Raw genomic sequence first — 10,892 nt, 5'->3', positions numbered from 1 at the left:
TTTTGACTTGAAGGCAAATAATAACAACAAATGTGTGTTGTAAGCTAATGGTTTTATCCATATGGCTTGAAAACATTTGTACCACTTCTCAGCTGAACTTAAAGGTCAGCTGTCTGAGGCTGGCTAATTACTGAGGGAGAGTTCAAAGTTCTATGCTCTAAGAGGACAGAGGGAATAAAAGCAGTGAACCACAAAACTGTCAGAAAAGTTTACTTTTGCATGGTCATTGAGTTAACGCAGGAACAGGCCAGCGCTCGTCCATATCTGTCTTCATGAAATACTAGGCCTCTCTGTCACAAAGAGACTTTCAGAACCAGACACGTTTTTCAAGTTAGAGGGGAGATTGTAAAACAGAATACTCCTTCACCAGAAAGAAGAAGAAAGGGGAGAAAAGACTGGAAACTTATTTTCCTTTTTTAAAAAGTTTTATTACGGTTCAAATCAGCACGTTGGTTCATTTCAGCTTCTTCACTGCCAAACCTGGGGGCAGGGACGGCTTCAGTGTTTCTGCTTTCTCTTTGTGATGACTAGGGTATAAAGGTACTTGCTGTACTGAACCTTCAACTTCACATTATCCTTACTTTTCTTGATCTTGACAGATCTGGCATCCTTTTGCCTGGCCACGAGCAGGAAGTCTTTGAGTTCCTCAATTTTGTGAGGTATGGCGGCGAGGTGTGGGGGCCTGCGGGCCAAATGCTGGTACAACCAGCAGCCAAAAGCAAGGAAGAGGATGGAAGAGCAAGACTACACATTTCTAATCCTCACTTTCCTACTCTTACTTAAAATGTGGCCATTGTGTTTCGGGGTGCCCTTGTTCAGGCACAAAGATGAAAAACCACGAGCTTTAGCATGCACAATGGTTGCCATTTTCCTTCTCATAAGGAGGGAAGCAGAATGACTTACAGGTTACCCATCTGCTGCCTAAAGGGATGCAAAGATTTGGGGAAAGAATTCTACCTTTTTTTCTTTTTCAAATTGTAAAAAAAAAAAAAAAAATGAAGAGAAAATGCTAATAGTTGCAGTTGGAAAATATGCCTGGGAGAATGGCCTTTATCGTCAGCTTTTGAAGTAGGGGCTGCAAAAGAGATGAAGCCAGGGAGAGGACCTTGAGGGCCGATCAAGCAGAGGGAGCGCTGTGGGCACCAGAACACAATTGATACCTGAGGGAGACACTTTTCTGTAAAGTCATTTGAAACTTGCTCAGTGATTTGGTAAGAATAATTTAAACGGTCTTCTAAACGAGATCTCCCTGTTTCATCTACAGACAAGAATGCAAGAGAGATGTTTATAAAGACCCCAGCCTCTGCTTAGTAGTGATGTCCAAACACATTCTGGTAATTAGCTTAACTTTGATCCGATGCAGTGCTTTCACCTGGTAAAATAAATCCGTGAGATGTCTTGAAAGGCCTCTCCCTTTGAGGTCACTACTGGTTAATATCAAATTGAATTATTTCAGTAGATATTATGAGAGTTTTATTTTTATGTTTTAAGCCTAATATCTGGTTATCCTGTTAATAAATAAAATGCAGTCTCTGTTTATAAGAGTTCAAAGTGAAAATCTTTCATTTATTAATACAATGACTTTTTTCTCACAAAACAAAGAATATTCCATATAAAAATATCTACACTTTGACATTGTTCTTATCATAATTGGCACCTTAGTTTCTCACTTTACTGTTAGAAAGGCTTAAGCATGTGGCAAAACAGTGAAAAGAGAAGTTCACCTTCTGTACCTGTGAATGTATTACACATAAGTTTATTGCTGTTTTTATGCATCCCTCTTCTGCTACACTCAGAAGAAAAAGAAAACAAACAAAAAAAAAATCCATCGTTATGGAGTCAAATTGCAACTTATAGTGAACCTGTGGGTTCTATAGAGTAGAATTGCTCCATAAGATTTCCCAAGTTGTGGTCTTTAGAGAAGTAGACAAAGATATCTTTCTCCCATAAGATAACTGCTGAGCTCTGTCAACCTTTTGCCTAGGAGATAAGTCTTAACCACAACCCCACCAGGAGTTCTTAGAAGAGAGTGTTGTTGTTAGGTGCCAATGATTCAACTATGAATCAAAGCAACTCTGAACAAGAGATCTGAACCTTGCCCTCGTGTGCACCATCCCCACAATCTCTGATATGCTTGTTACACTGTTACAGTCTCTGTGTCAATCCATCTTGTTAGGGGTCTTCCAAGTCTTCTTTGACTCTCTACCTTTCCCAGCATGGTGTCTTTTTCCAAGAACTGACCCCTTACAACAAAGTATGTGAAATGGAGTTTTACTATCATTGCCTCTGAGGAGTATAGTGATTGCACTTTCTGTAAGATAGATTTGTCTTTTTTTTTTTTTACATGGGTAGTCATTACTCTTCAGCAGCAAAATTCAAAGGTTTCAGTCCTTTCAATCTTCCTTATTCATGGTCCAACGTTCAGATGCATGGAAAGCAACTGAAAATATGATGGCTTGGATCAAGTATACCTTAGTCTTTAAACAGACATTTTTTTAAATTTTATTGTATTAATTTTAATGAACATTTACAGAGATTTTGGATTTCCATTCATTCATTTTTTTTTAACACTTTAAGGAGATCTTTGGCAAGAGATTTCCCCAGTCTAATGTGTCTTTTGATTTCTTGACTGCTGCTATGATGGGTGTCAATTCTGGATTCAAGTAAAATGACAACTTCAAAATTGTCTCCATCTATCATGAACAACATGCCTCTGGAAACTCTATGAACTTTGATAAATGTCAATAGTTATAGAAAGACTCAGGCCTTTTGTTCATAGAGTCACTATGAGTTGTGCTTGACTTGACGGCAATCAGCAACAACATCATGATGTTGCCTACTGATGTAATAATGAGGATTTTTGGTTTATTGGTGTTGAGATGTTCTTGAAAAGTGTTTCAGAATTGCCATTTTATCAGAAAAGTGTCACAAGCTATTAAGTAGCACAGGTACTGTCTTCCCTTCTTATTTCTTGGTGTTTCCTCTCTTGCTTTGTCTGTAAAATGGACTGGCCTAATGTTAGATCTAGGAATAAGAAAAGAAGTATAAGTTCTGTATTACAAAGGGAAAAAACAAATATGTCTAATGATTTCATAAGGGAGATCTGGTAGCCTAATAGTAAGAAGCTGCGCTATAATCCCAAAGGCACATTGTTCAAATCCACCAGCTGCTCCTTGGGAGAAATATGTACAATCTGCTTCCATGTGATTAATTGCCTCTGAAAACCCACCAGAGGGTCAGCTATGGGTCAGTTCTGACTCGACAGTACACAATAACAGCAACAACAATGATTTGATATGAATTTCAGCGCACATCACATAGTCTCATTACAATATTAATGGGAATATCTTTAAAGAAAGATTTTGGAATGTCATTTAAATTGATGTAGTACTAAGAGAGTATTAGGACAATATAACATCCTAAAGACTCAAACAAAATGCACTTTCATGAAGTTGGTCACTGTAGAGAAATGAACAAAAGAACTCAAACTAGCTAATACATTTTCATCTTGGAACTGGAAATTGTAACATAATTTTTCAACATTATAATCATAATACTCATTTTTATTTAAAGATATTTAGAAGTATATAGAAAGGAAAATATACCTGTGATCCCATCACATAAAGATTATCACAATGAACATTTTTAACTATTTTAGACTTTTATATGTACATAGAATTTTAAGTTTGCAAAATTGGGATCAAATGTAAACATAATTTTGTAGCTTGGCTGTCTTTTTATTTAAAATGAAATCCATTCTGTTACATTATTATATGTTATTTTAAAATACCATTAGTTTGGAGTTTTTGAAATAGAAATTACATCTTATGTGGTTTTGGAAATTTATCCACTGTGCAATGTTTTATGATGCAAAAGAATTTTCTATTCCATCCTAGCCTCTAGTTTAACCCTCCAGAGTCAAATAATCCTAGCAATAGTTTCTTATATACATCAGGTTTTAATGACTAAGCTATACTTTCCCACTAACTTATCACTAATGCCATGAACAAAGAATTCCAAAGAATTTTGGTTAATGAAAAGGATAGATCTCTCATGCTATATTTTTAAAAAGATGTGTAGTCAAATGCATTGTTAACATGAACAGAGTTGTTCATGCAATTGTAGCTGTAGAAAACCCAGGATTTGTATAGGTAAGTGCTACTTTTTTGGAAAGCAAATAGCTTTAAGGAGTGTTAGTAGAGTTGAGGGAGTTAGAAGATCCAGCAATACTGAGTCCTAACAAAAAGACTAGCAAATTCATGAGGAAGACTTGATATTGTCTCATTCATTTATATGCGGCTGCACCCTACAATTCTTTCTTGGCCTGCTCTCAATTCAGAGAATGACTGAAGTAGGACATGTGAGAAATGACTAGAAAGTGGTGGCAACCATAGTGAATGAGACAGAATGCGATTGGGTGGTGGTGGGTGGGTGCTTGGAAAGTAGTGGTAGTGGTGAAACAGTTGCTACTCACACTATTACTTTAAGGACATGCAACCTGGGTTACACTTTACATTTTAAAAAAAAAAAGATAAAAGATACCTTGGTTTTTCCTGTGTATTTGCCTCTTTCCAGCAGGCTCTATTTTGTTACATTTAACTTTATTAGTTTCACAGATTTTGGGTTGTGGGGTTTTTTTCCCACAAACTGTAGCAACCTTGTAATGAGTAAGTCTCTGAATAGAATTTTTCCCACAGCATATGTCTCTGTGTCACATGTTGGTGATTCTCTTAATCTTTCTTTTTCTTAATGCTATGACTTAATCTTTCAAGTGTTTTCATGAGGCTATGACAGAAGAAGGATGTATGCCTTTGAACTGTGGTGTTGGAGAATAGTACTGAATATCCCCTGGGCTATCAAAATAGCAAGCAGATATGTCTTAGAGAAGGTGCAGCCAGAGTGCTCCTGGGAGGCAAAGATGATAAAGCTTCATCTCACATACTTTGGGCATGCTGCTATGAGAAGCTATTCCTCTCTTTCACTCTCCCTCCACCTTTCCGAGCATGATGTCCCTCTCCAAGGAATAACCTCTCCTAGCAACTTGCCCAAAACATATGAGATGAAGTTTCAGCATTTTTGCCTCCAAAGAGCACTGTGGCTACACTTTCTCCAAGATACATCTCTGTTCTTTTGGTAGTCCATGGAACCTTAGGATTGGCTTTATTTTGGTGGCATAGAATTAAACCTGCATTGTCTTTTATCACTGAGCTGTATGTGTTTAAATGTTGATAATTTATACCAAACAATACTGAACTAACAAAATTTGCTGTGGGTTAGCCAGGCCATGGTCTTTGCAATTATTTGCTATGCATCAGAAAGCTGGACAATGGCAAGGGACTATAGAAAGAGAATTGATGCCTTTGAGCTGTTGTGCTGGAAAAGAGTATTGAATATACCATGGATTGCTAAGAGAACGAACAGGTTTGTCCTGGAGAGGGTTAAACCAGGCTGGTCCTTGGAGGCAAGGATTCTGAATCTCAATTTGACAAACTTTGGACAAATTACAAGGAGAGAGCAGTCCTTAGAGAAGGATGTCATTCTTGGGAGGGTGGAGTGACAGTGCAAGAGAGGAAGACCCTGGTTGAGATGGATTGACTCAGTGACTGGGATAATGAGAGTAGGTATGCCAGAGACAAAAGTTTGGCTCAGGATAGAGCAGGATTCAGAACTGTTGTACATAGGGTTACTATGAGTTGTAGGTAACTTGGCATGTAACAACAGCCTTAGAGTATCACCTTATTTTTCTCCATTAAAAAAATCTTCTCTCCAGAGATTTTCATTAATGTCATCTGCAACTCTTGACTTCGCTAAACCCTGGAACCAACCTTCCTTTACTTGAAATCTGTGACATCTGCTGTCAAGGCCAGAGGCTGACATATAACATCACAAATATACATAATAGCCAGAGCAAAAGACTAGCAAGGTCTCAAAGCAGGGATACAGTAACGACAGTTCCGGTCTCATCACAGCCGGAAAATGGTGATTGGCTTCCGAGTTCTGGCACTGGAATAAAGGGAACTCCATGACTGCAGAGATGGGAAGTTCTTGCTACCTCAAAACTTGCCCAGGACTCTCCCAGTGGAATGTTAGCTCTTGGAAGCACTCAACCTAAGTAGTCATGGATGAGTTATCTAAATATAAATGCTTAATGCTTTCATTCTTCTCCCTCACATTGCCATTACGTTAGCTTCTGTAATAGCTGGCCCCCAATCAGGTTTCCAAGGCTGTGAATAGCACAAGAGGAGACTCCCCACCTTCTTCCTAAGGAATTGCTGGTAGTTTTGGCCTCTCACAAAAGGCACAACTTTGTGGGGGGATTAGCAACACAATTCCCACCAGAGCTTCCTGTTTTAAAATCTCTAAAAATCCACTTAAGCATTTTTCCATTCTAAATCATACTTTCATAAACATAATCCAGTGATATCTTTTCCATGTCAGATCACCCAGTAACTAAAGCAAGCATGGGTTTGCTTGTGCATACATACTAATCTGGTGTTGCTGAGAACCACTGAGTCAGAACCTACTCATAGCTGACCCTCCAGAGAGTTTTCAGAGACAAAGGGAGAGATTGCCCAGCTTTTTCCTGTGGAGCAACTAGTGGATTCAAATCATGTGCCTTTCTGTTGGCAGTGTAATTCCTTACCACTGAATCAGCCGAGTCCCCTATACTAATCTATACTGAATGATTTCTCATCTTCCCCCCCCACATCAAAGACTTTTCTCCCATGTATGACTGGTGTCTGTTTCTCCCTTAGTCCCACCAGTACCTTCCTATAAAATCAAAGGCCTCTTTTCAAAATTACAATCCCTGTCAAGGACAGAGTACCCAGTAAACAAGGCAAACTTGGGCTTGCTTGTGCTTACTTACTAATCGGTCAGTCGTGCTTATCTTGCTTCTGGGGTAACCCACCTCCAATGTTATTTATTGTAGCAAATTTGCCCTTGAGTGTGCCTGGGTGCATTTCCTTGTCACTTAAGAGGACAAAGAAAAACAAATTCAATTTTGTATAAATAGTGAGAGGAAAATACCATTAAGAAGCTTCAGGGTAGCAATTGTAGATGTTTTCCACAAGGAGAATTTGAGCATATGCTTTATGAAAATGACAAAAGATTACCTAGCATGAATCAACAAACTGGTTTAGAAGCTAATGGTCACTTGGAATGATATGGGTGCTTATTAAGAGCCCTGACACCCAACAGAGACCTCAATTCCCTTTTTTATAATGAAGCTGACATCAGTTTATACAAAACCAACTTACAATTGATGTAAGTGCTGCTCTCCACCTGAAGGGCTGCTTTATTATTTGAATATTGAATGATGGAATCAAACACACCTATCAATCTATTTCTCCCAGTCATTTGCATTTCAAATTAGTGTGATCTTTTTAAATATTCATGTTATTTGACTTGGTAACACTATTTGCAGGAATTCATTCCAAGAAAATAATTCTAAACAATAGCAAAAAAATAGAAAACAAGTTAAATATTCAATAATAGTAGAATAGTTAAGTAAAACTACAGTTTACAATCTCAGAGAAATGTTATATAGCCTTTGCAATGATTGCAAAGATAATATAATAACAGAAAATATTTACAACAGAATGTTAGAAAGCCAAGATGCTAAATTCCAAATAAGCACATTACATATTATACCTGTCAGCTAGCAAGCAAACAGAAATCCTTTGTATAGGAAATATAAGAATAGGGGGAAATTTGGTGAAACTAAGCAGTAGCTATGTCTGTGTAATACTTATTTTTCCTCTGCTAATTTTCTAGTTTCTTTAAATGAGTGTGTTATTTTTATAATGAAAAAGGAATAAAAATTTTAAGAAGGGTGTAACCATGCTCCTTTATAAAATGATAGTTTAACACCAAAAAGAATGTCATTTCAACAAACTTGATTTGATGTTGTCATGAGTAAGATTTTCTAAAGCTAAAATGCTTGTCTACTTCATCAATAATCCAAAAAGCTCTGATCTTTTGCAAAGAAAATAAGCCCCATCTTTGCCTTGAATGACTCTGCCAACACCATGCACAGCACTATGGATTGTTTACAGCCCAAAGTTTGAGATTTTCTTTCTTTCTTTCTTTCTTTCTTTCTTTCTTTCTTTCTTTCTTTCTTTCTTTCTTTCTTTCTTTCTTTCTTTCTTTCTTTCTTTCTTTCTTCTTTCTCTCAGTTAAAGCTTCTACAAGTGGTACAATCAGTCAGAAAATTAACCTTATTAAAATCCAACTGCAACATTAAATCAAAGATTTCCATGGAAGCAGATTCAGAATGTTGAATGAATGCAATGTGAAGTGGAATTTCCTTTCATTTCACAACCCCTCCCCCACCTCCCAACCCCCATATTTCTGCCCTTCAAATTCATCAAGTGATCCTTTGTTCTGACACTCTAGGGCAGGAAGTATGGAAGGAACTGATCAGCTTTCCTAACACCTCTCATGATTTTTGAATATGCACATGTTTGAATACATCAGACACATCTGCTTCAAGATTGTCCATGCTAAATATTCTCAACATGTGTAATTCATAGACTACACCAGCTCCCTTCTTCTCTTCTCCCCTGTATGCAACAGCAGCTCACACATCCACATACACTTCAGTCTTCCCAGACTGAGTTTTAAAATGAAGGAAAACAAATTTGCAACAGGAATGTGCAAAGCAGTATGTTGTGTCCAAGTAACCATCAAGAATAAATTAAATCAAATTCAGCAAGTGAGAGAAGAGATGGCAATGGGGGGAGGAAAGAAATTTAGACTGAAAAGCCATTGTATGGTTTTCAAAAGCTTTTCTGAGCTTTCTCTTCTCTATTATCACCTTGCAAATAGCTTTTCTTATGCCTTGTAAATAGAAAAGGATACAGCTGTGATTTTTCTGCTTTTGTTTCTGTGTTATTACCTGTGTGTATTTTTTCCATTTAATTGAGAATATTTTTTTAAAGATATTTTATTAGGCTCCCGCAGTTCTTCTACTTCTTTGTAGTGGTAAAATTGCATAAAGAAAACACTCAAAAACAACCTTTACGAATGATGCTTTGTTGACAGATCTCTTTTTACCTTGGTTTTGGGGGTTTTTTGGGGGGGCTGGGGTTAAAGTGCCCTGTGGTACAAAGTGTTGTATGTTGGTCTATTAGTGGAAAGACTGGTGATTGGAAAGGTCACCAGCCACTCCAAGAGAGAAAAAAAGATGAGACAAAGATTGAAAGCTTTGTAAGGTGATAGAAGGTCACTATGAGTTGGAATCAGCTCAGGGATAGTGGGTTTCGGGGTTCAGGCAGCTTAGTTTGCTAGTAAAAGATAAAGACTGGTATACTGTTATTCGTAAAACTTGTCTCTAGAGATATGGGTAAATTAAATTTTCATGTATATACATTTCATTAGGAGATAATGGTAAGGCAACATTTATATTATCACTCCCCCGTCTTTATAATCTCACTTTCTTTTGTCCAAATTAAATTTCAAATGTTTTCTTCTGGCTTCTTTTGTCAATATGCTCACCTGTAAACTCTTTAAATGTGCAGTGATTTTTTATTTCTTTTTTTTTTTCTTCAAAGTTGATCCATCACTAGCAATAAAGGTTCACAACAAGATTTTAATTCTGGAAATAACCTGGGAGATACGATTTTCTGTCTTTGGGCCTCAGTTTCCTCATCTGAAGATGTTAAAAAAAAAAAATAACCAGCTAGGACTGTTAAGTAGGAAAAAGAGTTGAGCACATGCAAGAGAGAAAAAAAGAAACTGGTCCCAAGAAACAAATACGCCTTCATTGCATGGTCTGATCTGAGAGTGATGTCAAGTGACCAGAACAGAGAATGTCAAAATGGTACATGGGCAGTCAAGGACAGTTCCTTTTTTACAGAGGTTTATGGGGAGAACTGAGGAAGATAATATTTTGCCTTAGAATTTGCAGTGTGGTTCCTCCTATTCATTAACTTGGGTGTGGGCTTTTGTGATCAGGCCCAGAGCCTTATCAGGATCTGGTTAGATTTTATCAGATTTCTTCAAGGAGTGATCAGGGCTGGGGGCAACTGAGACATTATTCTTCCTCCAATCCAGACCCTCCTTCAAGAACTTAAGTGAATATGTGATAGCCAAGGTTATGAGTCAACTTAAGAGTAGACTAATCATCTTTCTCACAGAGTGGCTAGTGAATTTGAACCATTAACCTTAATTCTCAGTAGTTTGACAATTATGTAATCTTTTTATGATCTCCATTTTATGATCTCATATAAGCAACTAATCAGTTGAAAGGAGAATTCCCATGGGGGTGTGACCTACATCCATTATTATTATGAATGTTCCTGCAAGGCTCGTGTTCTCTTAGTACTGCATCTAGATGGACTTATCATCCTCTGATCACTACTTCTTGGGATGTGAGCTAGCAGTCTGCTCTTTAACCTGCCGTTTGAGGGTCATGAGGCTCGTCACATCACATGAATCAGAAGCTTCCAGCCTGACACTTGACCCACAGGTTTGCAACTTACAAGCTTCCCCAACAACTGTGTGAGTCATTTCTCCATTTCCTTAAAATAAGTAAATCATGTGTGTGTGTGTGTGTGTGTGTGTGTGTGTGTGTGTGTGTGTGAGAGAGAGAGAGAGAGAGAGAGAGACAGAGAGAGACAGAGAGAGACAGAGAGAGAGATGTCTGGTGGCAATATCCATAGTGAATTGTACTTCTAACCCAAAGGTTGTACCTAACTGGCAATTCTAATCTACCAGTGGCTTCTAGGGAGAAGGATGGACAGACAGCCTATCCTAGTGTCATTTAGAACTTTAGAAACTTGATGGTGGAGGGTCAACTATGAGTAGGAACCAGTTTGATAGCAATGAATGTAAAATACACACATATACACATATACACACACATGCATACACACACACACACACACACA

General features: G+C 37.7%; 1 pseudogene; it reads right to left on the bottom strand.

Annotated features, from left to right (window-relative positions):
- Nucleotides 1-498: 498 nt before the first annotated feature.
- The window catches only part of LOC102871266, a 76,549-nt pseudogene continuing 66,155 nt past the window's right edge, over nucleotides 499-10,892 (bottom strand).

The sequence above is a fragment of the Elephantulus edwardii genome, unplaced genomic scaffold, assembly GCF_000299155.1.
Source record: "Elephantulus edwardii isolate Elephantulus edwardi_28Jun2011 unplaced genomic scaffold, EleEdw1.0 scaffold00156, whole genome shotgun sequence".
Classification (NCBI taxonomy): Eukaryota; Metazoa; Chordata; class Mammalia; order Macroscelidea; family Macroscelididae; genus Elephantulus; species Elephantulus edwardii.
Note: the sequence above shows the minus strand (reverse complement) of the source record. Positions and strands in the feature narration are given on the sequence as shown.